At 43.2% G+C, this 22247-nt stretch overlaps 1 protein-coding gene and 1 pseudogene across 8 annotated transcripts in view; one reads left to right on the top strand and one right to left on the bottom strand.

The window, feature by feature from the left end:
- The window catches only part of RALGAPA1 (Ral GTPase activating protein catalytic subunit alpha 1), a 236799-nt gene that overhangs the window by 10111 nt on the left and 204441 nt on the right, over positions 1–22247 (top strand). The gene's annotated exons all lie outside the window — the stretch shown is intronic.
- On the bottom strand, positions 1472–19710 carry LOC131752294 (E3 ubiquitin-protein ligase RING1-like; annotated as a pseudogene).

Consider the following 22247-nt stretch of genomic DNA (forward strand, 5'->3'; position numbering starts at 1 on the left):
TGCTTAATCATGGTTATGATCCTTTTAAATATATTGTTGCATTTGGTTTGCCAATGTTTTGTTGAGGATCTATGTTTCTCAGGTATATTGGCCTGTAACGTTCTTTTCTTTTCTCTCTCTTTTTTTTCTTTCTCTGTAGTGATTTTGTCTGGTTATGTTATCAGGGTAATGCTAACTTTGCAAAATGAGTTTGGAAGTATTCCTTCTGTTTCCATTATATGGAAAAGAGTTTGAGAAGAATTGGTATGAATTCTTTAAATGTTTGGCAGAATTCACCAGTGAAGCCATCTGATTCTGGACATTTCTTTGTTAGGAGGTTTTTGATTACTGATTTATTCTCATTACTTGTAATTGTTCTTTTCAGATTCAGACCAATAACTTGCTATTTAGATCTGGATGACATACATTTAAAGTCATTATTGATTTGCTTGAGTTTAAGTTTGTGTCTGTTATCTTGCTGTTTTCTATTTGGTTTATCTTTTCTTTTTTCCCTCTTTTTATATTAGTTGAATAAATTTATGATTTTTTAAAAATTTCTTTGTCTTATTAGCTATAATCTTTTATTTTAGTTGTTGCTATATGATTTATAGTATGATTTATATATCTTCAACTTCCCAGAGTCTACTTACTATTAAGTGATATTCTACCACTTCTCATGTTGTGTAAGAACTTTACAGAGTGTACTTTAATTTCTCTTCCCAGCCCTTGTACTGTTTTGATCATACATTTATTTATATTGATACATGTTGTAAACCCTGTAATTGTTTTGTCTAAGCAAGCAGTTATCTTTTAGATACTTATAAATAATGAGGAAAAAGATATATATTTACCCATGTGGTACCATTTCTAGCACTCTTCATTCCTTTGCAGGGACAGATATTTCCAGCCAGCCAGCATCATTTTGTTCTTGTTGGAAGGATTTCCTTTAACATTTCTTTTGTAATGATGGTCTGCTGGTTATGGATTCCTTATGCTTTTGTTTATGTTAAAAAGTCTTTATTTTTCCTTCTTTTTTGAAAGGTGTTTTGCTACGATTAGAATTCTTGGTTGATGGCTTTTTTCCTTTGTCCTTTAAAGATTTTACTCCATTGTCTTTTTGCTTGCATTGTTTCTGATAAGAAGTCTGCTGTCATCTTTTTTTTCTTTTTTTTCCTCCCCAAAGAGGAAAAAAAGCAAATTTGTTGTTGTTGGTAGAAGGGCATGAAGGGAAGGGCTCTTCACCCTTCCCAACATCTTGCATGGATGGGAGGTTGGGGGCAACAGAAAAGGCAGTAGATGGGGGTGCAGGCCCCACTCTGTACAATATAGAAAAATCTGATACAGATTCTTTGTATAAAAGCCACTTGTCCTCATTTGTGTCATCTTGCTGGATGGCCTGGCTGGGGGGCTCTGGGGGACAAAGAAGCTGGGTTGTGGGCCAGGACTCAGGGACACCCCATGGTCCCCATCCTCTGTCTGTCCCCTTGCGGGATCACTTTGGATCTTTGGTGAGGGCATAGCAGAGCTCCAGTGATCGGGACACTTTCCAGAACTTCTCATTCACCAGCTCCAGGGTCAGTGAGCCATTCAGTGTCGTGAAAGTTCCACCCCCAGGGGCGATGTAGACGGTATACTGCTTTTTGCTGACACCTTCCAGACTGGGCAAGGCAGGCTCCTTAGGGCCGTCACCTCCTCCGGCGTCAGAGGTGCCCCCTCCAGGCCCTCTTGGCTCCCCTGCCTCTTGCTGCTGCCTCTGTTCGAGGGCAGTGTGCAGGGCCAAGTACTTGGAGAGATGGTCCACTGTGGCATTCCCAGCTGTCTTCACATACCTAGTCTGGCAGTATTCTCCCTTCTCCACAAGCAGCGGGTGGGGCCGGAACACAAGCTCAGTTTCTCCACCTGGCTCTGGGGGACTGGGAGCCCCAGGAGGGCTTGAGGGAGCAGGGTTCCCCCTCCCAGGGTCCCTCCCTGGTCACCAGAGTCTTCAGAACCGGCACCCCCACCCACCCCACCAATGCCACCTCCCCCTGTCCCTACACTGCTCCCCTAGCGCCCCCTCTATGTTGGAGAGGAATCATGCTATTGATGTGAGGAAGCCGATATCTCCGATGCGGTTGTATAGGATTGCTTGGAGGGCGGCTGTGTTTGCATCTGTTCGTCCGAACCATCATCCAATGAGTAGAAAGGACATGATTCCCACTCCTTCTCATCTGATGAAGAGTTGGAAGAGATTGTTAGCTGTGACAAGAATTAGTATGGTGATGAGGAAGAGGGGTAAGTATTTGAAGAATTGGTTGATGTTGGGATCGGAGTGCATGTATCATATTGAGAATTCAATGATAGATCATGTAATGAACAGTGCTACAGGCATAAACATGAGTGAGAAGTAGTCCATTTTAAAGCTGAGTGTTAGTTTGAAGGTTTGGATAGTGGCTCAGTGTCAGTTTGAAATGAGTGCTTCTTGGTTAGTATGGAGATATATTGTTATTGGGATTAGGCTGATGGTGAAGGCACAGAGGACGATGTTTTTTACATAAAGTTGGTATTTGTTGCTTTTGTAGAAGTCTATGTTGGACATTATGATCGGAGCGGTTAGGATTAGTAGTGTGAGTAGGGCAAAGGAGGTGAATAGGTTTATTACTTTTATTTGGAGTTGCACCAATTTTTTGGCTCCTAAGGCCAATGGATAACTACTATCCTTTAAAAGTTTGAAACAGCCATACTATTAGGCATGGGGGCATGAGTTAGCAGCTCTTGCAGTACTTTCTTGGTAAGTAAGAAGTTTTTATCTTCTATTACTGGCTTCACAAGCTAGTGTTTTTTTTTTTTTAACTATGCTTACAATAGAGGGGGCCCAGAATGATTTTAGGGTTAAGTGATAGGAGTAGAAGGGGGATGATGTGTAGAGTTATTAAGGCGTGTTCTCGTGTGAAGAATGGGGTGAGGTTGACGTGGTGAGTGTGTTTGCCGCATTGTGTGGTAATTAGTATGTATAGAGAGTATAAGGCAGTGATCAGAATATTTGTTCCTATTAAGATAATGGTGAGGTTTGATCACGAGAATGTTGATACAACCACGAATAGTTCTCCAATCAGATTGATGGTTGGGGGTAGGGCGAGGTTTGTTAGGCTTGCTAGTAGTCATCAGGTTGCTATTAGTGGGAGAAAGATTTGTAAGCCTCGGGCCAGGATTATAGTTAGGCTGTGGATTCGTTTGTAGTTTGAGTTTGCTAGACAGAATAGTATAGAAGATGTGAGACCATGGGCAATTATCAAGGCAGTGGCTCCTATGTAGCTTCAAGGGGTTTGGATAAGGATGGCTGTGATGACGAGTGCTATGTGGCTGACTGAGGAGTATGCGATGAGTGATTTTAGGTCTGTTTGGCATAAGCAGATGGAGCTGGTTATAATTATTCCTCATAGGGAAAGCATGAGGAAGGGGTAGGCTATGTGTTCTGTCAGTGGGTTGAGCATGAGTGTGATTCGTAGCATGCCATAGCCGCCAGGTTTTAACAGTACGGCTGCAAGGACTATGGAGCCTGCGATAGGGGCTTCTACATGTGCTTTGGGTAGTCAAAGATCTAGTCCGTAAAGGGCTATTTTTACTATGAAGGCTATCATGCAGGCTAATCACATGAAGGTGTTGGATCAGGAGGTGGACAGGGGTTCGGCTCAGTATTGAAATAGGAGGAAGTTTAGAGTCCCTGTTGTGTTTTGTAGATATGTCAATGCTACTAGTAGCGGGAGGGATCCTATCAGTGTGTAGAATAGGAAGTAGAGCCCTGCATTGAGTCGTTCTGTTTGATTACCCCAGCGGGTGATGATGATGAGGGTTGGGACTAGTGTAGCCTCAAATATAATATAGAATAGGATTAGTTCTGTAGTGGTAAATGTTACGATGAGGAATGTTTGTAGTATAATTAATATCGTAATGTAGAGTTTTTTCCGGGTGAGTGGTTCTTTAAGAAGGTGCGATTGGGTTGCTATTAGTATTAATGGAAGGAGCCATATTGTTAGTATTAGAAGTGGCATGGAAAGGGGGTCGGAGAAGAATGTTAGGGAGTAGTTAAGGCTATTGTCGTTGAATTGATTGAGGAGTAGTAGGCTTGTAAAACTAATCAGTAAGCTATGGGTTGTGGAGTTGATTCAGATCAAGTTGCTTTTTGATAATCAGGTCAGGGGTACTAGTATGATAGTAGGAATAATAAATTTTAGCATCGGAGGAGGTTAAGGTTTTGTACGTAATCAGTGCCGTATGTGCTGGAGATTATAACTAGTAGAGCTAGTCCGATGGCTGCTTCGCAGGCTGCGAATACTAGGAGGATGATTGGGATTATGCTGGCTAGGGTAAAGTGTGAGTTTAGGGCCATAAGGGCTGTTAAGATGAATAATGATAATATTATGCCCTCTAGGCAGAGTAGTGCGGATATTAGATGGGATCGGTATATCAGTAGGCCTACGAGGGATATGGTGAAGGCTATTATAATGTTTATGTGGATTAGGGACACTTGATATTTGTGAGTTTGATCACAGTCTAGTGAGTCGAAATCACTTATTTATTTTAAACTAAGTACCATATTCAGCTCATTCTAAGCCCCCTTGGGTTCATTCATAGGCTAGGCTAGTTGTTAGTAGGGAGATCAAGAGTAGGGCTGTGGTAAGTATTGTTTTTAGGTTGTTTGTCTGGATTGCTCAGGGAAGAGGAAGTAAGAGGGCAATTTCTAGGTCGAAGAGAAGGAAGGTAATAGCTACTAGGAAGAATTTTATGGAGAAGGGTAGGCGGGCCGATCCTAAGGGGTCGAAGCCGCATTCGTAAGGGCTTGTTTTTTCTGCATATGTGTTTAGTTGAGGGAGTCAGAAGGCGATAAGTACTAGTAGCAGAGCTAGTGCTGTGTTTGTTAGTAGTGTCAATAGGAGGTTTATTGTTCTTTTTTGGAGTTTACCGAAGCTAACTGATTGGAAGTCAGTCGTACTTATTAATACTAAAAGGATTATGAGCCTCATCAATAGATTGATACATAAAGAAATAGTCATACGACGTCCACAAAGTGTCAATATCAGGCTGCTGCTTCAAAGCCGAAGTGGTGGCTTGATGTGAAGTGGAATTTTACTTGGCGTAGGAAGCAGACGATAAGGAAAGTAGATCCAATGATAACATGTAGTCCGTGGAAGCCCATGGCTACGAAGAAGGTAGATCCGTAGATTCCGTCTGAGATTGTAAATGGAGCTTCATAGTATTCTGATGCTTGTAGCAAGGTAAAATAAAGGCCGAGTATGATTGTGATGAAGAGGGCCTGAAGCATGTGCTTGCGGTTTCCTTGCATAAGGCTGTGGTGGGCTCAAGTGATGGATATGCCAGAGGCTAGTAATACGGAGGTATTGAGGAGTGGGACTTCAAAGGGGTTTAGAGGGTGAATACCTGTTGGTGGTCAACATCCTCCCAGCTCAGGAGTGGGAGCGAGGCTTGAATGGTAAAAGGCTCAGAAAAAGCCCGTGAAAAATAGGACTTCTGATGGAATGAATAGGACCATTCCATACCGAAGTCCTTTTTGAACGGTTGGTGTGTGGTGGCCTTGGAAGGTACTTTCTCGGATGATGTCTCGTCATCATTGATATATTGTCAGAGCGTTTGTTAAGAAGCTTAGGGCTAGTAGGATGGTTGAGTTAAAGTGAAATCACATGATTAGCCCTGATGTTATAAGAAGTGCTGAGAGAGCCCCTGTGAGGGGTCAAGGACTTGGGTTTACTGTGTGGTATGAGTGAGTCTGGTGGGTCATTATGTGTTGTCATGTAGATATAGACTTACTAAAAGGGTGAATACATAGGCTTGGATTAGGGCGACAGCAAATTCGAGAATAGTTAGGAGGGTAAGAATTGCAAATGTGACAAGAGCGGTGAGTAGGCTTGTGCTTATTAATGCGACGGTTGCTATGCCGATTAGATGTATTAGTAAATGGCCTGCTGTAATGTGGGCAGTTAGCCGTACGGCCAGAGCCACTGGTTGAATAAGTAGGCTGATAGTTTCGATAATTACTAGCATAGGGATAAGAAAGGTGGGTGTGCCTTGTGGTAAGAAATGGGCTAGGGATGCTTTTGTCTTATTACGAAAGCCTGTGATGACAGTGCCGGCTCATAGGGGGATAGCTATTCCCATGTTTATTGAGAGTTGTGTAGTGGGTATAAATGAGGGAGATAGCATTCTAAGGAGGTTGGTGGAGGCGATAACTAGGATAAGTGAGATAATTATTAGAGACCATGCTTGTCCTTTGGAGTTATGTGTACCTATTAGTTGTTTTGATGTAAGTTTGGTCAGTCACTGTTGAATAGAGATTGTACGGTTGTTAATTAGTCGGGTTGGTGTTGGGAACAGAATAACTGGGAACATAATGACTAGGGTGATGATGGGAATACCCAGTACTACCGGGACTGTGAAAGAGGCAAATAGATTTTGGTTCATGTGGTGTTTCAAGGGGTCTGTTGCTCTTGTGTTTTAGTGGGCATTCGTTAGGGGTTGGGGGAGTAAAGGTGATTTGAGATTTTCGGTTGGAGTAGGGTAAAAAGAGCTATGAATATTGATAAGATAGTAAGAAATCATGTTGATGTATCTAGTTGTGGCATATCATTAAGGGGAGTTTTGGCTGTCAATCTTTAACTTAAAAGGTTAATGCTAGTTTAGCTTCTTAATGAAATTATAGCATGGAGGCAGATCATTTTTCAAAGCTCTCCAGGGGTACTAGCTCGAGGACGATTGGTATAAAACTGTGATTTGAGTCACAGATTTCTGAACACTGTCCATAGAATAAGCCTGGTCGTGTTGATATTAAGGTTGTTTGGTTTAGGCGCCCAGGAATGGCGTCCGTCTTCAGGCCTAAGGAGGGTACGGCTCATGAGTGCAGTGCATCTTCGGAGGAGACTAACATACGGATTGTCATTTCTATGGGTAAGACTATTCGGTTATCTACTTCTAGTAGTCGTAGTTCCCCTGGTTTTAGGTCTGATGTTGGGATCATGTAGGAGTCGAAGCCCAAATCTTCGTAGTCGGTATATTCATAGCTTCAGTACCACTGGTGGCCTATTGTTTTTATGGTAAGGGAGGGGTTGTTGATTCCGTCTATTATGTAAAGAATTCGTAGGGATGGTAGGGCAATTAGAATTAGAATAATGGCAGGAAGGATGGTTCAAATGGTTTCTACCTCTTGGGCGTCTATTGTACTAGTGTGAGTTAGTTTGGTCGTGAGTATTAAGGTAATGATGTAGAGAACCAGAGAGCTGATTAGAAAGACAATTATCAGTGTGTGGTCATGGAAGTGCAGAAGTTCTTCTATGATAGGTGATGTTGCATCTTGGAAGCCTAATTGGAGAGGGTATGCCATGGAAATATACAGGGTTTTCACTTGTAATTTAACTTTGACAAAGTTATGTAAGGTTTTACTAATATCTCGCCTATAAAGAAAGTCATAGTGGTTATGGTGTTGGCTTGAAACCAGCCAGAGAAGGTTCGATTCCTTCCTTTCTTGATCATTTTGGGTTGATGTATGCCGGTTCCTCAAATGTATGGTATGGTGGAGGACATCCGTTTAGTCATTCAAGATTTGTGGAGGTGAGATCTACTGTAGATACTTCTCGCTTGGATGCGAATGCCTCTCAAATGATGAAGACTATCAACATAACTGCTGTTAGCGAGATGAATGAGCCTATTGATGAGATGGTATTTCATGTTGTGTAGGCGTCTGGGTAGTCGAAGTATCGTCAGGGTATACCGGATAGGCCTAGGAAATGTTGTGGAAAGAATGTTAAGTTTACACCTACGAATATGATGAAGTGGATTTTTGCTCACATTGAGTTAAGTGTATATGCTGAGAATAACGGGAATCAGTGGACAAACCCTCCTATGATGGCAAAGACAGCTCCTATTGAAAGTACGTAGTGAAAATGGGCTACTACATAGTACGTATCATGGAGGACAATGTCTAGGGATGAGTTGGCTAGGACAATACCAGTCAGGCCACCTACTGTGAAGAGAAAAATGAAGCCTAGGGCTCATGTTAGAGCAGGGGACCATTTGATGTTACCTCCATGAAGTGTAGCTAGTCAGCTGAAAACTTTTACTCCTGTGGGAATAGCAATGATTATGGTTGCGGATGTAAAGTATGCTCGTGTATCTACGTCCATACCCACTGTGAATATATGGTGAGCCCATACGATAAAGCCTAGGAACCCAATGGAGATCATAGCTCAAACTATTCCCATATACCCGAAAGGTTCTTTTTTTCCGGAATAGTAGGTGACAATGTGTGAGATTATTCCGAAACCAGGCATAGTTAGAATATATACTTCAGGATGACCAAAGAATCAGAATAGGTGTTGATACAAAATAGGGTCTCCTCCTCCCGCTGGATCAAAGAAGGTTGTGTTTAGATTTTGGTCTGTTAGTTATATGGTGATCCCGGCTGCTAAGACGGGTAGGGATAGGAGGAGCAAGACTGCTGTGACTAGAACGGACCATACGAAGAGAGGTGTTTGGTATTGGGTTATGGCAGGAGGTTTTATGTTGATAATGGTTTTAATAAAGTTGATAGCCCCAAGGATTGAGGAGACACCAGCTAAGTGCAGGGAAAAGATGGTAAGGTCGACTGAAGCCCCTGCGTGTGCCAGGTTTCCGGCTAGGGGAGGGTAAACTGTCCAGCCTGTGCCTGCACCAGCCTCGACTATTGAGGACGCTATTAGTAGCAGAAATGAAGGGGGGAGTAATCAGAAACTTATGTTGTTTATACGAGGGAATGCTATGTCAGGTGCTCCAATTATTAAGGGAACTAGTCAGTTTCCAAAGCCACCAATTATGATAGGCATGACTATGAAAAAGATTATCACAAAGGCGTGGGCTGTTACTAACACGTTGTAGACTTGGTCATCTCCAGTTAGTGTGCCTGGCTGGCCTAGTTCAGCGCGAATTAGTAGGCTCAGACTAGTGCCTACCATCCCTGCCCAGGCACTGAATAGTAAGTATAGGGTGCCGATGTCTTTGTGGTTAGTTGAAAATAGTCAGCGATTTATGAACATAGGTAAAATGGCCGAGTAGGCATTAGACTGTAAATCTAAAGACAGAGGTTGAGCCCTCTTTTTGCCAAGTCCTGTAGTAAATGATCATATTGAATTGCAAATTCAAAGGAGCAGCTTCAATCCTGCCGGGACTTCTCCTGCCTTTTTTTTCTCATGGCGGGAGAAGTAGATTGAAGCCAGTTTATTAGGGTATTTAGCTGTTAACTAAAAATTCAAGGGAAGTGTATCCCTCCAATCTAGTGAGGATTTAGCTTAATTAAAGTGTCTGATTTGCACTCAGTTGATGTAAGATATAGTCTTGCAGTGCTTATTGAGCAGGAGTTAAGTGAATTGTACTTGCTTAGAGCTTTGAAGGCCCTTGGTCTGGATTTAACCTAAACTCCTATAGTAGGATGGAGAGTATTGGAGTGAGGGGCAGGAGTATTGTGGATATCACAATTGCTGTTGGTAGGAGGGTTATTCGCTTTGTAGGGTGAAATTGTCATTTTATTTTTATGTTGTTTGTGGAGGGGAATAGGGTTAATGCTGTTGAGTAGGTGAGGCGTATGTAAAAGTATAGGTTGAGTAGGGCCGTAATAGCTATAAAGGTTGGCATGATAAGTATTTCATTTTTTGTTAGTTCTTGGATGATTATTCATTTGGGCATGAATCCTGATAGTGGTGGGAGTCCCCCTATGGAAAGTAGAGTGAGTATAGTAAAGGTCGTGGTGATTGGTGTCTTGTTTCATGTTTGAGATAGGGATAGTGTAGTGGTAGTTGAGTTTTGAATAAGTAGTATAAATATGGTGAAGGTCATTGTGATGTAGATTAGTAGGTTTAGTAAAGTTATTATGGTGGGGCTATAGAGTAGAATGGTTGTTATTCATCCTGTGTGAGCGATTGATGAGTAGGCCATAATCTTTCGGAGTTGTGTCTGATTTAGGCCTCCTCAGCCTCCAACCAGAATGGAGAGTAGGGATATGGTTAGTATTAGGTTTATGTTGATTGATGGTGAGATTTGGTAGAGGATGGATAGGGGAGCTAGTTTTTGTCATGTGAGGAGGATTAGGCCTGTAGTCAGGGGAATGCCCTGTGTGACTTCGGGTACTCAGAAGTGGAATGGTGATAGTCCTAGTTTGATAGCTAGGGCTGTTGTTATCAGTATGGATGCCGTTGGGTTGAATAGTTTAGTGATGGTCCATTGGCCGGAATATAATAGGTTGATTATAACTGCTATTATGAGTAGTATGGATGCAGTGGCTTGGGTTAGAAAATATTTAGTGGAGGCTTCTATGGCCCGGGGGTTGAAGATTTTTATTATGATGGGGATTATAGCTATTGTATTTATCTCGAATCCAATTCAGGCAAATAGTCAGTGGGAGCTGGTGATTACGATTATTGTGCCTAGGATGAGTGTTGCTAGAGTGGTAATAAAGACGAATGGATTTATTAGTATGGGAAGGATATAAACGTTTTCGGGGTATGGGCCCGATAGCTTGTTTAGCTGACCTTACTGTAGATTGTAGTGTAGTAGTAATGTGGTAGAACGAAGAACTTTGACTTCTTAAGGGTAGGTTCGATTCCTACTATTTTAGAAATAAGGGGATTTAAACCTCTATTATTTACTCTATCAAAGTAACTCTTTTATCAGACATATTTCCTATGTTTGAGGGGGAATGCCTGCTGTTATGATGGGTAGTGAGATATGTCACATGCAGAGGGCTAATGTTAGGGGAAGGAAGTTTTTTCAGAGTAAGTGTATTAACTGGTCATATCGGAATTGAGGGTGGGAGGCTCGGATTCACAGGAAGGACATTGTAAGTAGTAGTGTTTTGAGGATGAGGTTGGTTGTGTATATTTCTGGTATGTGGGGATTGTGGAATGGTCCTAGAAATAGAATAGTTTTAAGTATGTTTATTATGATAATATTGGCATATTCTGCTAGAAAGAAGAGGGCAAAGGGGCTGGCTGCGTACTCTATGTTGAAGCCGGACATAAGCTCTGATTCTCCTTCTGTTAGGTCAAAGGGGGCTCGATCGGTTTCTGCTAGGGTGGAGATGAATCATATTATGGCTAGCGGTCATGAGGGGAAAAGTAGTCAAAGTTGTTCTTGGGTTGTGGTTAGTGTTGATAGGGTGAAGGAGCCGTTTATTAGTAGGATTGATAGGAGGATGATGGCTAGTGTTACCTCGTATGAGATTGTCTGTGCTACTGCCCGGAGAGCTCCAATTAGTGCGTATTTTGAGTTGGAGGCTCAGCTGGATCATAGGATAGAGTAAACAGCTAGGCTAGATATTGCTAGTATGAATAGTACCCCCAGGTTTATGTTGATAAGGGGGTATGGTGTAGGTAGGGGGCTTCATATCGTGAGAGCTAGGGTTAGGGCTAGTGCAGGTGCAATAATGAACATAGTGGTGGAAGATGTGGCTGGTCGTAGGGGTTCTTTAGTGAATAGTTTAATTGCGTTGGCAAAGGGTTGGAGTAGTCTGTATGGGCCTACAATATTTGGCCCTTTTCGAAGTCGTATGTAACCCAGGACCTTGCGTTCTACTAATGTCAGGAATGCTGCGGCCAGAAGGACAGGGAGGATGAGTTATTAGGATGTTAATTATAAACATTTTGTTGGGGAGGGGATTTGAACCTCTGGGTATAAAAGCTTAAGTTTTATGCAATTGCCTGACTCTGCCACCTCAACAAAGCCCTGGTCTTGGGCAGATGTGATTTGTGCTATTTATTAAATTAAGATTAGATCATTAATTATTTGAAGGCGCTTATTTTAAGTTGGCCTTATTTCTCTTGTCCTTTCGTACTAGGAGAAATGCGTAATAGATAGAAACCGACCTGGATTACTCCGGTCTGAACTCAGATCACGTAGGACTTTAATCGTTGAACAAACGAACCCTTAATAGCGGCTGCACCATTATGATGTCCTGATCCAACATCGAGGTCGTAAACCCTATTGTCGATATGGACTCTAGAATAGGATTGCGCTGTTATCCCTAGGGTAACTTGTTCCGTTGATCAATATTTTGGATCAATAAGTGATGTTACGCTTTGGCTAGTAGGCCTAGGCTTTAATCACTCGGAGGGGTTTTTATACTCCGAGGTCACCCCAACTGAAATTGTCAACCCATACAAAGCTTTTTTATCCCTTGGTGGTTTGAAATTGTGATTTTGGGGTTGATTAATTGAAGCTCCATAGGGTCTTCTCATCTTGTTTTGTTATTCCCGCCTCTTCACGGGAAGGTCAATTTCACTGATTAAAAGTAAGAGACAGTAAAACCCTCGTGTGGCCATTCATACAAGTCCTTATTTAGAGAACAAGTGATTATGCTACCTTTGCACGGTCAGGATACTGCGGCCGTTTAACGGTTAGTCACTGGGCAGGCAGTGCCTCTAATACTGGTTATGCTAGAGGTGATGTTTTTGGTAAACAGGCGAGGTTTGTGTTTGCCGAGTTCCTTTTACTTTTTAAAATCTTTCCTTAGTGCACGCCTGTGTTGGGTTAACAGTGTGTTTAATAAATAATTTAGCGGTGGGTTCTATTTATTGGCTGTTAATTATCAGTGTAATATCAGCTACTGATGTAAGCTCGTGAGAGGAGAAAAATTTCTTGTTACTCATATTAACAGTAGTGCTTCTATGGTTGTATAGATTGGTCCAATAGTCAGGCTAGGAGTTGATTTATTTATTGTTGGGATCATAACACGGTTTTGTTGTTGAGCTTGAATGCTTTCTTAATTGATGGCTGCTTTTAGGCCAACTATGGTATGTGTGTGCTTGTTTTACTCTCTAGTTAAGGTTGTATCCATTTCTAAAAAGCTGTACCTTTTTAGACTAACAATTAAACATACATTGGAACTTAGTGTGGTTTTTGGTATTGTTTAATGTTGAACAGAAATTCTTTTCTTGGACAACCAGCTATCACCAGGCTCGTTAGGCTTTTCACCTCTACTTATAAGTCTTCTCACTATTTTGCCACATAGATGAGTTCGTTCTAGGTACTGCTCGTAAGTAGCTCGTCTGGTTTCGGGTGGCTTAGCTTAAGGTCTCTTTGTTAAGTTGTTGCTAGTTAAGTCATTATGCAAAAGGTACAAGGGGTAAGCTTTGCTTTTTTTTACTTTTAGTGTATCTTTCATCTTTCCCTTACGGTACTTTCTCTATAGCGTCACTGATATTTAGATTTCTATCTCCTATACTTTGAATGTGTGGTGAATGTTTTACTTGGTTGGTTTGTGATGGTAAAGGTTGAGAGGCGTGAGCTAGATCTAGTTCAAGATATACACGAGTTGTGGAATCTTCTAGGTGTAAACTAGATGCTTTATTTAAGCTATATCTTGTTTTATCCAAGCACACCTTCCAGTATGCTTACCTTGTTACGACTTATCTCCTCTTGTGGGATTGCTTAGCGTGAGTTGACTAATTGAGGCTTTGCTGTGGTACTTGAGGAGGGTGACGGGCGGTGTGTGTGTGCTTCATGGCCTTATTCAATTAAGCACTCTAAATTTACTACTAAATCCTCCTTTAGTTTTTAGATTTCATAAAAACTTTCGTGTAAATATAAAGGGTGTTCTTGATATAGAAAATGTAGCCCATTTCTTCCCACCCCATGAGTTACACCTTGACCTAACGTTTTTACGTAGGGTAATCATGCTTACTTTCATTCCTTTTTAGGGTTTGCTGAAGATGGCGGTATATAGACTGGAGTAGCAAGGGTTGGTGAGGTTGATCGGGGTTTATCGGTTACAGAACAGGCTCCTCCAGAGGGGTATGAAGCACCGCCAAGTCCTTTGAGTTTCAGGCTGTTGCTAGTAGTACTCTGGCGAATAGTCTTGTTTTATGTCTATTTAGGTTTACGGCTAAGCATAGTGGGGTATCTAATCCCAGTTTGGGCCTTAGCTGTCGTGTGGTTAGATTATATTAAAGTCACTTTCGTGGTTTAGCTTGGTTTTAACTATGGCTTTTTACAGCTTAGTCAAGGCTTGACTTTATTTTGTGTGATTCCTAGACACTCTTTACGCCGTATGCTTATTAGCTTGGTTCAATCGTATGACCGCGTGGCTGGCACGAAATTTACCAACCCTGATTAACATGACTTAGTCAAACTTTCGTTCATGGCTTAATTTTTATCATTGCTGTGTCCCGTGGGGGTGTGGCTAAGCCAGGTGTTATGAGCTGCTGGCATAGCGTGCTTGATACCTGCTCCTTTTGATCTTTATGATTTGGAGGGCATTTTCACTGGGGTGTAGATACTTGCATGTGTAAATCTGTTAAGAGCTAATGAGAAGGCTGGGACCAAACCTTTATGTTAGCGGGACTGGCAAGTCCATCTAGACATTTTCAGTGTCTTGCTTTATGAAAAGTTTAAGCTACGTCAACTGTTGATACACGAAGGACGTTCGTATGATTATGTTATGGGGCTTGTGTCGGATTTAGTATTGATTTATTAAGAAAATGTCTTGTAAATCTAGGGGGCAACCTGTCTAGGGGAGTGGTAACTATCTAAGAAGGTGATTAGTATTGGTTAGGGGGAAAAAAGGACTCTTACGGGATACGGTTTTTCTACTCTGGGGGGTATAGTGGAGTACTATGTCCTGCGACCATTAATTAATTATGTCTTACGGTCATTAATTTAAGTAGGGACTAGGAGAGTTGCCCGATCAAAAATACACACAAGTCCAGCTACGACCAACCCTGACTGCGGCGGGGCCACCCTGTTGGCCATAGGGGAGTCGATGCAAATCCCCCCCCCCAAAAAAAAAGATACCAGAGGCATGAAAAACCACCCGTGACCAGATTAAGAGACCACTAGTAACTAATCCATCGAGATGTCTTATTTAAGGGGAACGAGTGGGCGATTTTAAATGGCCATGGCCCTGAGGTAAGAACCAGATGTCTTATAAAGATCATTAAATAGCTACCCCCACGGTTAATGGGCCCGGTGCGAGAAGAGGGATCCCTGCCGAGCGGGTTGCTGGTTTCACGCGGCATGGTGATTAAGCTCGTGATCTAATGGAGCGGCCATAGTGTTAGTTGACTAGAACTGGTTTAAAAGCTATGTCTTATGTACGACCAATAATATTTATGTAATATGTAAAATTAATGAAATTCAATACGAGCTTTAACTTCCCGTGTGGCAAATAATTGAATGCACTATTATACATAGCATGTACATGCATACATCTACGAGGAGAACGCTATTTGTTAGGATGGGGCATATATTTGTATGGTTTGTGGCATGAAAATGTAATTAAATAAGTTATTTTTAATACTGACATAGTACTGTGGGTTCGTGGTTATCTACAATAAAGTCTTTTTTCAAGGAATAGTTTATGTAGAATCTCAGCCTTGGGTGCTGATGGTGAGGTGTAAATGTCTCTTCCTTGAGTCTTGGGGAGGTGTGATTTTCTCCTTTTCTGGCTTACAAGGCCGGGGTATTTATTATACTACAAAGACTCTTCATTTTAAAAGCTTGTTCTTAATAAGGCTAGTCAGTGGTATTAGGACTAGGATTAAGAGAAAGTATAGAATGGATGCTAGCTGGCCCAGGGTTACGTACGGGTGTTCTACGGGTTGGCCTCCAATTCATGTTAGGGTTAGTAGATCTGCGACTAGTGTCCAGAACAGGAATTGGCTGAATGGTCGAAATATCATGCTTCGTTGTTTAGATGTGTGAAGTATTGGGATAAGTATTAGGACTAGGATGGAGAGGAGTAAGGCTAAGACGCCTCCTAGTTTGTTGGGGATGGATCGTAGGATAGCATATGCGAACAGGAAGTATCATTCTGGTTTGATGTGCGCTGGGGTACTTAGTGGATTTGCCGGGGTATAGTTGTCAGGGTCTCCTAGTGGGTCTGGTGTGAATAGGGTCAGTGTGAGTAAGACTAAGATTAGCAATAGAGAGCCCAGGATGTCTTTGATTGTGTAGTAGGGGTGGAATGGGATCTTGTCTGTCAGAGGGGATTCCTATGGGGTTGTTGGATCCTGTTTCGTGAAGAAATAGAAGGTGGACTATTGCTAGTGCCAGGATGATGAAGGGGAGAATAAAGTGGAAAGCAAAAAAGCGTGTTAGTGTTGCTTTATCTACAGAAAAGCCACCTCAGACTCATTCTACTAGGGTGGTGCCGATGTAGGGGATTGCGGATATAAGGTTGGTGATGACGGTTGCCCCTCAGAATGATATTTGGCCTCAGGGCAGAACGTAGCCTACGAATGCAGTGGCTATTACTGTAAATAGTAGGATTACCCCGATGTTTCATGTCTCTTGAAAGGCGTAAGGGCCATAGTACAGGCCACGTCCCACGTGGGCATAAAGGCAGATGAAGAACATGGAGGCTCCATTTGTGTGTAGATATCGGATCACTCAGCCGTAGTTAACATCTCGGCAGATGTGTGTGATTGATGAGAAAGCAGTTGTTGTGTCTGGCGTGTAGTGTTTTGCTAGGAATAGGCCTGTTAGGATTTGTGTGATTAGGCATAAGCCAAGCAGAGAGCCAAAGTTTCATCATGAGGAGATGTTTGATGGAGTGGGGAGGTCGATAAATGCGTTGTTGATGATTTTTATTAAGGGGTGTGTTTTTTGAATGTTGGTCATTAGTGTTCTTTTTTTTTTTTTTTTTTTTTGGTTTTTGTGGTACACGGACCTCTCACTGTTGTGGCCTCTCCCATTGCGGAGCACAGGCTCTGGACGCACAGGCTCAGGGGCCATGGCTCACGGGCCCAGCCGCTCCGCGGCATGTGGGATCTTCCCGGACTGGGGCACGAACCCGTGTCCCCTGCATCGGCAGGAGGATTCTCAACCACTGCGCCACCAGGGAAGCCCCGGTCATTAGTGTTCTTGTAGTTGAATAACAACAATGATTTTTCATGTCATTGGTCATGGTTTAAGTACATGTGAGAATGATGATAGCATACATTGTTTTTGTTTTAAGCATTATATTTGTAATTAGCTTTGTAGGGGTTTGTTCAAAGCCTTTGCCTATTTATGGGGGCTTAGGGTTAATTGTGGGGGGTGGTGTGGGGTGTGGGATTGTTTTAAGTTTTGGTGGTTCGTTTTTAGGTTTGATAGTATTCTTGATTTATTTGGGGGGAATGTTGGTTGTGTTTGGCTACACTACAGCTATGGCTGCTGATCAGTATCCTGAAGTTTGGGTTTCTAGTAAGGTTGTGCTAGGGGCGTTTCTTTTAGGGCTAGTGGTAGAATTTTTGGTAATATTTTATGTATTGGAGGGTGAAGAGGTGGAGGTCGTGTTTGGGTTTGATGGGCTGGGGGATTGGGTGGGTTATGATATGGGGGATTCTGGGGTTTTTAGTGGGGAGACCATGGGGGTTGCTGCGTTGTATAGTTATGGAGTTTGGTTAGTGGTTATTACGGTTGGTCATTGTTTGTTGGTGTGGTTGTTGTTATGGAAATTACTCGGGGTAATTAAGTAAGAATATGTAGAGGTGGCAAGGAAGGATAGAAAATATGTTTTGATAAGACTTTGTTGATTTGAGGTTAGTGTGGAGGCTTTTAGTTGGATAAGGGCTGTGGTTTTTGGTAGGATGGTCTCTAGTCAAGTCATGTCCAATGAGGAGGTTGCTAGTTTTGGGGCTATTGTTAGGTTTAGGGTGGGGAGCAGGTGATGTAAGGTTGTGGGGAAATATCCTAGTAGAGTGGAGAATTTGGTGTAATTTGAGGGATAGGTATGTTTTAAGTTTTGTGCATTGAGGTTGATTTCAAATGTGAGAATAAAGCCTAGGATTGTTACTGCAAGGGCGGTCAATTTTAGATATAGGGGTATAGTTGTCAAAGGGGTGGTTATAGGAGGGATACTGTTAGATAGGATGAAGCCAGCGAAAAGACTTCCAAGTAGTAAGCGTTTGATAGGGTTAATTAGCAGGGGGTTGTTTTCATTGATGGTAATGCAAGGGAGAAAGCGGGGTTGTCCTAGTAGTGTGATGGAGATATGCGGGTGCTGTAGACGGCTGTGAGGGAGGTAGCAATTAGTGTTAGTAGTAGGGCTCAGGCATTGGTGTAAGACGAAGTGGCGGCTTCAATGATGGGGTCTTCGGAGTAAAATCCGGTGAGGAATGGTGTTCCTGTTAGCGCGAGACAGCCAATAATGAGGGCAGTTGTGGTGAAGGGGAGAGCTTTGAACAGTCCTCCTATTTTTCGGATGTCCTGCTCGTTATTTAGGTTGTGGATGATGGAGCCATAGTATAGAAATAACATAGCCTTGAAAAAGGCATGTGTGCAGGCATGTCGCTTGGGAGCAGGGCCTGGGGCAGAGTCAGGGGTGGAGTCTGAGCTCAAGTCCTCTCCCTCCCCCGGTTCTCCCCCCCCTCCCCCCGCCCCCGACTCATTGTTGTGATCTGATCTGACCCAGGCATCGGCTGTCTCACACGCTGGGCCCTGTGCATGGCCTGCATGCGCAGCCCCCCTCCTCAGTGCTGGAGCTCAGCCCCTGCTGGTTGTGCAGGCGGCTGAGGCAGATGAGCAGCCTGTCTTGGTGGGCCTCATGTTCCTCCCGGCTGTGGTATATCTTAGAGATCAGAGCATTGAAGTTGGGGTCTGGCCGCAGAGACCGCTTGGATACCAGCTTCTTTCCACAGGTAGGGCACTCCTTGTTCCTGCTGCACAGGGCCGTGACAGTGCAATCAGAGCAGAATCGGTGGAGGCACTCCTTGGTTGTCATCATATTCTTCAGCATGTCCACGTAGATGGGGCACATGACCTCTGAATGCAGTGACCGAGGGGAAACTGCAATCTCTGTGCCATCCATGATGGCTTCCTGGAGGTGTCGATGAGTGGAAAGGTGGTGGGTGGGTTGAGGGGAAAGGGATTTTAGAAACAAGTGGTCCATGAACTTGGAGTCTTGAGAAATACAGTGAGATGTCAGAATCTGGGTACCTCACGTTGGCCACTTGAGGAAATTGGGAAGTCTAAGAGTAGGAGCTTTGGAATAGGAGGATCTGAGATTTGGTGATAGGCCTGGGGATGGGCATGGCACATATTTTCCATCTGTGGAAGACTTACTTGGTCAATAATTTCTTACAGTGCAGTCCTGGTACTACCTATATAAGAATCCCCTAGGATGTTAAAAATGCAGATTCTAGGGTCCCATCCCATTACTGTATCGCAATGTTACAGTTAGGGGCCAGTGGGAATTCCATTTTTTTTTTTTTTAAAGGAGATGTTGGTGGTAGTTTATTAATTATTTATTTTTGCTGTGTTGTGTCTTCGTTTCTGTGCAAGGGCTTTCTCTAGTTGTGGCAAGCGGGGGCCACTCTTCATCGCGGTGCGCGGGCCTCTCACTGTCGCGGCCTCTCGTTGCGGAGCACAGGCTCCAGACGCGCAAGCTCAGCAGTTGTGGCTCACGGACCTAGTTGCTCCGCGGCATGTGAGATCCTCCCAGACCAGGGCTCAAACCCGTGTCCCCTGCATTAGCAGGCAGATTCTCAACCACTGCACTACCAGGGAAGCCCCGGGAATTCCATTTTTAATAAACTCCGAAGGTGAGTCTTAACATGCACTGACCTATCATGTGGAACTGAGGAACGGGGAAGGTAATTTCAGCGTGTTTACTATCTTTCAAATAAAGATAGTAATACTTGCTCTACCTCTCTGGCACATCTGAGGGGTCCGGTGGAGCTCATACAGACTCAGTTCCCACGTTTTGCTGGCATTCTGAGTATTCGCCAGCATCATCATGGTGACCGGGCACAGACCCCCACGAGGGCTCCACCGCCGGGGCGGAGGAGAGGTAGGCAGTCTCCAGCCGTCCGCGCTCCCGCTGCCACAGCGCCTCTTCTGGGGCCCGGGCTCCCCGGCCGAATTCGCTTGGTCCGCAGCTGCTGCTTAGACAGCAGCTCCCGCCGCCGCCACCGCCGCCGTGGCCCAGGCGCTGGGGCCCTGGGTCTGCTGTTATCTTTATCTTACTCTGTATATATATTTTTTTCTTTTTTTCTGGCTGCTTTTAAGATTTTCTCTTCATCATTGGTTTTGAGCAATTTGATTATGATGTGTCATGGTGCAGTTTTCTCAACATTTCTTGCCATGGGGTTCATCAAGATTCTTATATTTGTGGGTTTAGAGTTTTCATAAAGTTTGGAAAATTTTTGGACATTTTCCCCCAGTTATTTTTCCCCTCCCTACTTTTATTTGTTTATTCTTTTATTTATTTCATTTATTAGTATATTAAAAAGTAGTAATATCAGGTTCATATATTAGGAAGTATTAGTATATTGGAGGAACTCAAGCTTTCGGAAAAGAACTGATATTTTCATTTTTTTAGATTCTTTCTTCTGTGTTTTATATTGAGTAGTTCCTATTTCTACTCTTCAAATTCACTAGTCTCCTCCTTTTTTTTTTTTTTTTTTTTTTTGTGGTACGTGGGCCTCTCACTGTTGCGGCCTCTCCCGTTGCAGAGCGCAGGCCCCGGACGCTCAGGCTCAGCGGCCATGGCTCACGGGCCCAGCCGCTCTGCGGCATGTGGGATCCTCCCGGACCGGGGCACAAACCCGTGTCCCATGCATCGGCAGGCGGACTCCCAACCACTGCGCCACCAGAGAAGCCCCCACTAGTCTCTTCTGCTACATGCAATCTGCCATTAATCCCACTATGTATTTTTCATCTCAGATGTAGTTTTTATCTAGTTTATTTTGTGTGTGTGTGTTTGTATATATATATGTAAAATTATATTGTCTGTATATCTTCTTAGCTTCTTGAACATATGGAATACAAGTAAAATAATATCTTCTCTGCTCCTTCTAACATCTCTATCTATTCTGGGTCAGTTCCATCAGTTGATTATTCTTCTCATCCTGGATTGTTTTCTTGCTTCTTTGTATGCTGAGTAATCTTTGGATGTCTCATATTTGAATTTTACCTTCTTAGCTTCCGGATATTTTTGTATTCCTATAAATTCTTGAGCTTTTTACTGGGATGCAGTAAAATTACTTGAAAATAGTTTGATAATTTCAGGTCTTGCTTTTAGGGTTTGTTGAGTGGATCCATCTAGGGATAATTATTACCTACTGTGAGTCAATACCTTCCTGAGTATTCTATTCAGTGCCCACAGGTATGAGGGATTTTTTGTAGCCCCGCTCTTGGGAACAGGCGCTGTTCCCCAACTTATATGAGCATCTGGTACTGTTCTCTCATGTTCTCTCACATAGTACTTTTTCCTGTCTTGGGAAGTTTCCTTGCAAGTATTTATGATCATACTGAAAGAGAACCCTCTCCAGTCTTCGAGGATCTCACTGTGTACAGCTCTCTCCTCTGTCCTGTGGACTCTAATTACCTTGGTTTCCTTGCACTATCAGCTCATTTTCTCAACTCATGGATTCCACTGGCTCTGCCTTGATTCCCTTTCCTCTCACCATGGGCTGGAAACTCTTCTTAAGACATTAAACTGGAGTAGCTGAAGGTATACCTCGTTTGTTTGCCATATGTCAGGAATGACTTTTCTTATCTGATGTTCATACCTGCTTGAAACAGACAAACAAAAGAACAGAAAAAACCCCTGAAACATAAACAACAATTTTCAAGACACCGGACATCAGATGCTGATAATAAGAGGTTCTCTTAAATGAATGAGACTGAAAATTGGCTTCATAGAAAGCAACTTGGCGGGCTTCCCTGGTGGCGCAGTGGTTGAGAGTCCGCCTGCCGATGCAAGGGACACGGGTTTGTGCCCTGGTCTGGGAAGATCCCACGTGCCGTGGAGCGGCTGGGCCCGTGAGCCATGGCCGCTGAGCCTGCGCGTCCGGAGCCTGTGCTCTGCAACGGGAGAGGCCACAACAGTGAGAGGCCCGCGTACCGCAAAAAAAAAAAAAAAAGAAAGCAACTTGGCCCCCATTTTTTTTTACCTTTTTACATTCAGAGAAGAAATTTATGATCAATTGATTATTGATTATGTCTGTGAAAAAATCTAATTGTTCTCCAATCTGAATATTATTAATGTTTTCAGAAAGAAAATCAGATTAAAATATCTTAGAAAAATAAAAAAACTAGTGTTCATTAGGTATAAAAAGTAATGTAGGGCTTTCCTGGTGGTGCAGTGGTTGAGAGTCCGCCTGCCGATTCAGGGGACACGGGTTCGTGCCCCGGTCCAGGAAGACCCCACATGCTGCCGAGTGACTAGGCCCTTGAGCCATGGCCGCTGATCCTATGCGTCCAGAGCCTGTGCTCCGCAACCGGAGGGGCCACAACAGTGAGAGGCCCGCGTACCGAAAAAAAAAAAAAAA

The sequence above is a fragment of the Kogia breviceps genome, chromosome 3 (assembly GCF_026419965.1).
Source record: "Kogia breviceps isolate mKogBre1 chromosome 3, mKogBre1 haplotype 1, whole genome shotgun sequence".
Classification (NCBI taxonomy): domain Eukaryota; kingdom Metazoa; phylum Chordata; class Mammalia; order Artiodactyla; family Physeteridae; genus Kogia; species Kogia breviceps.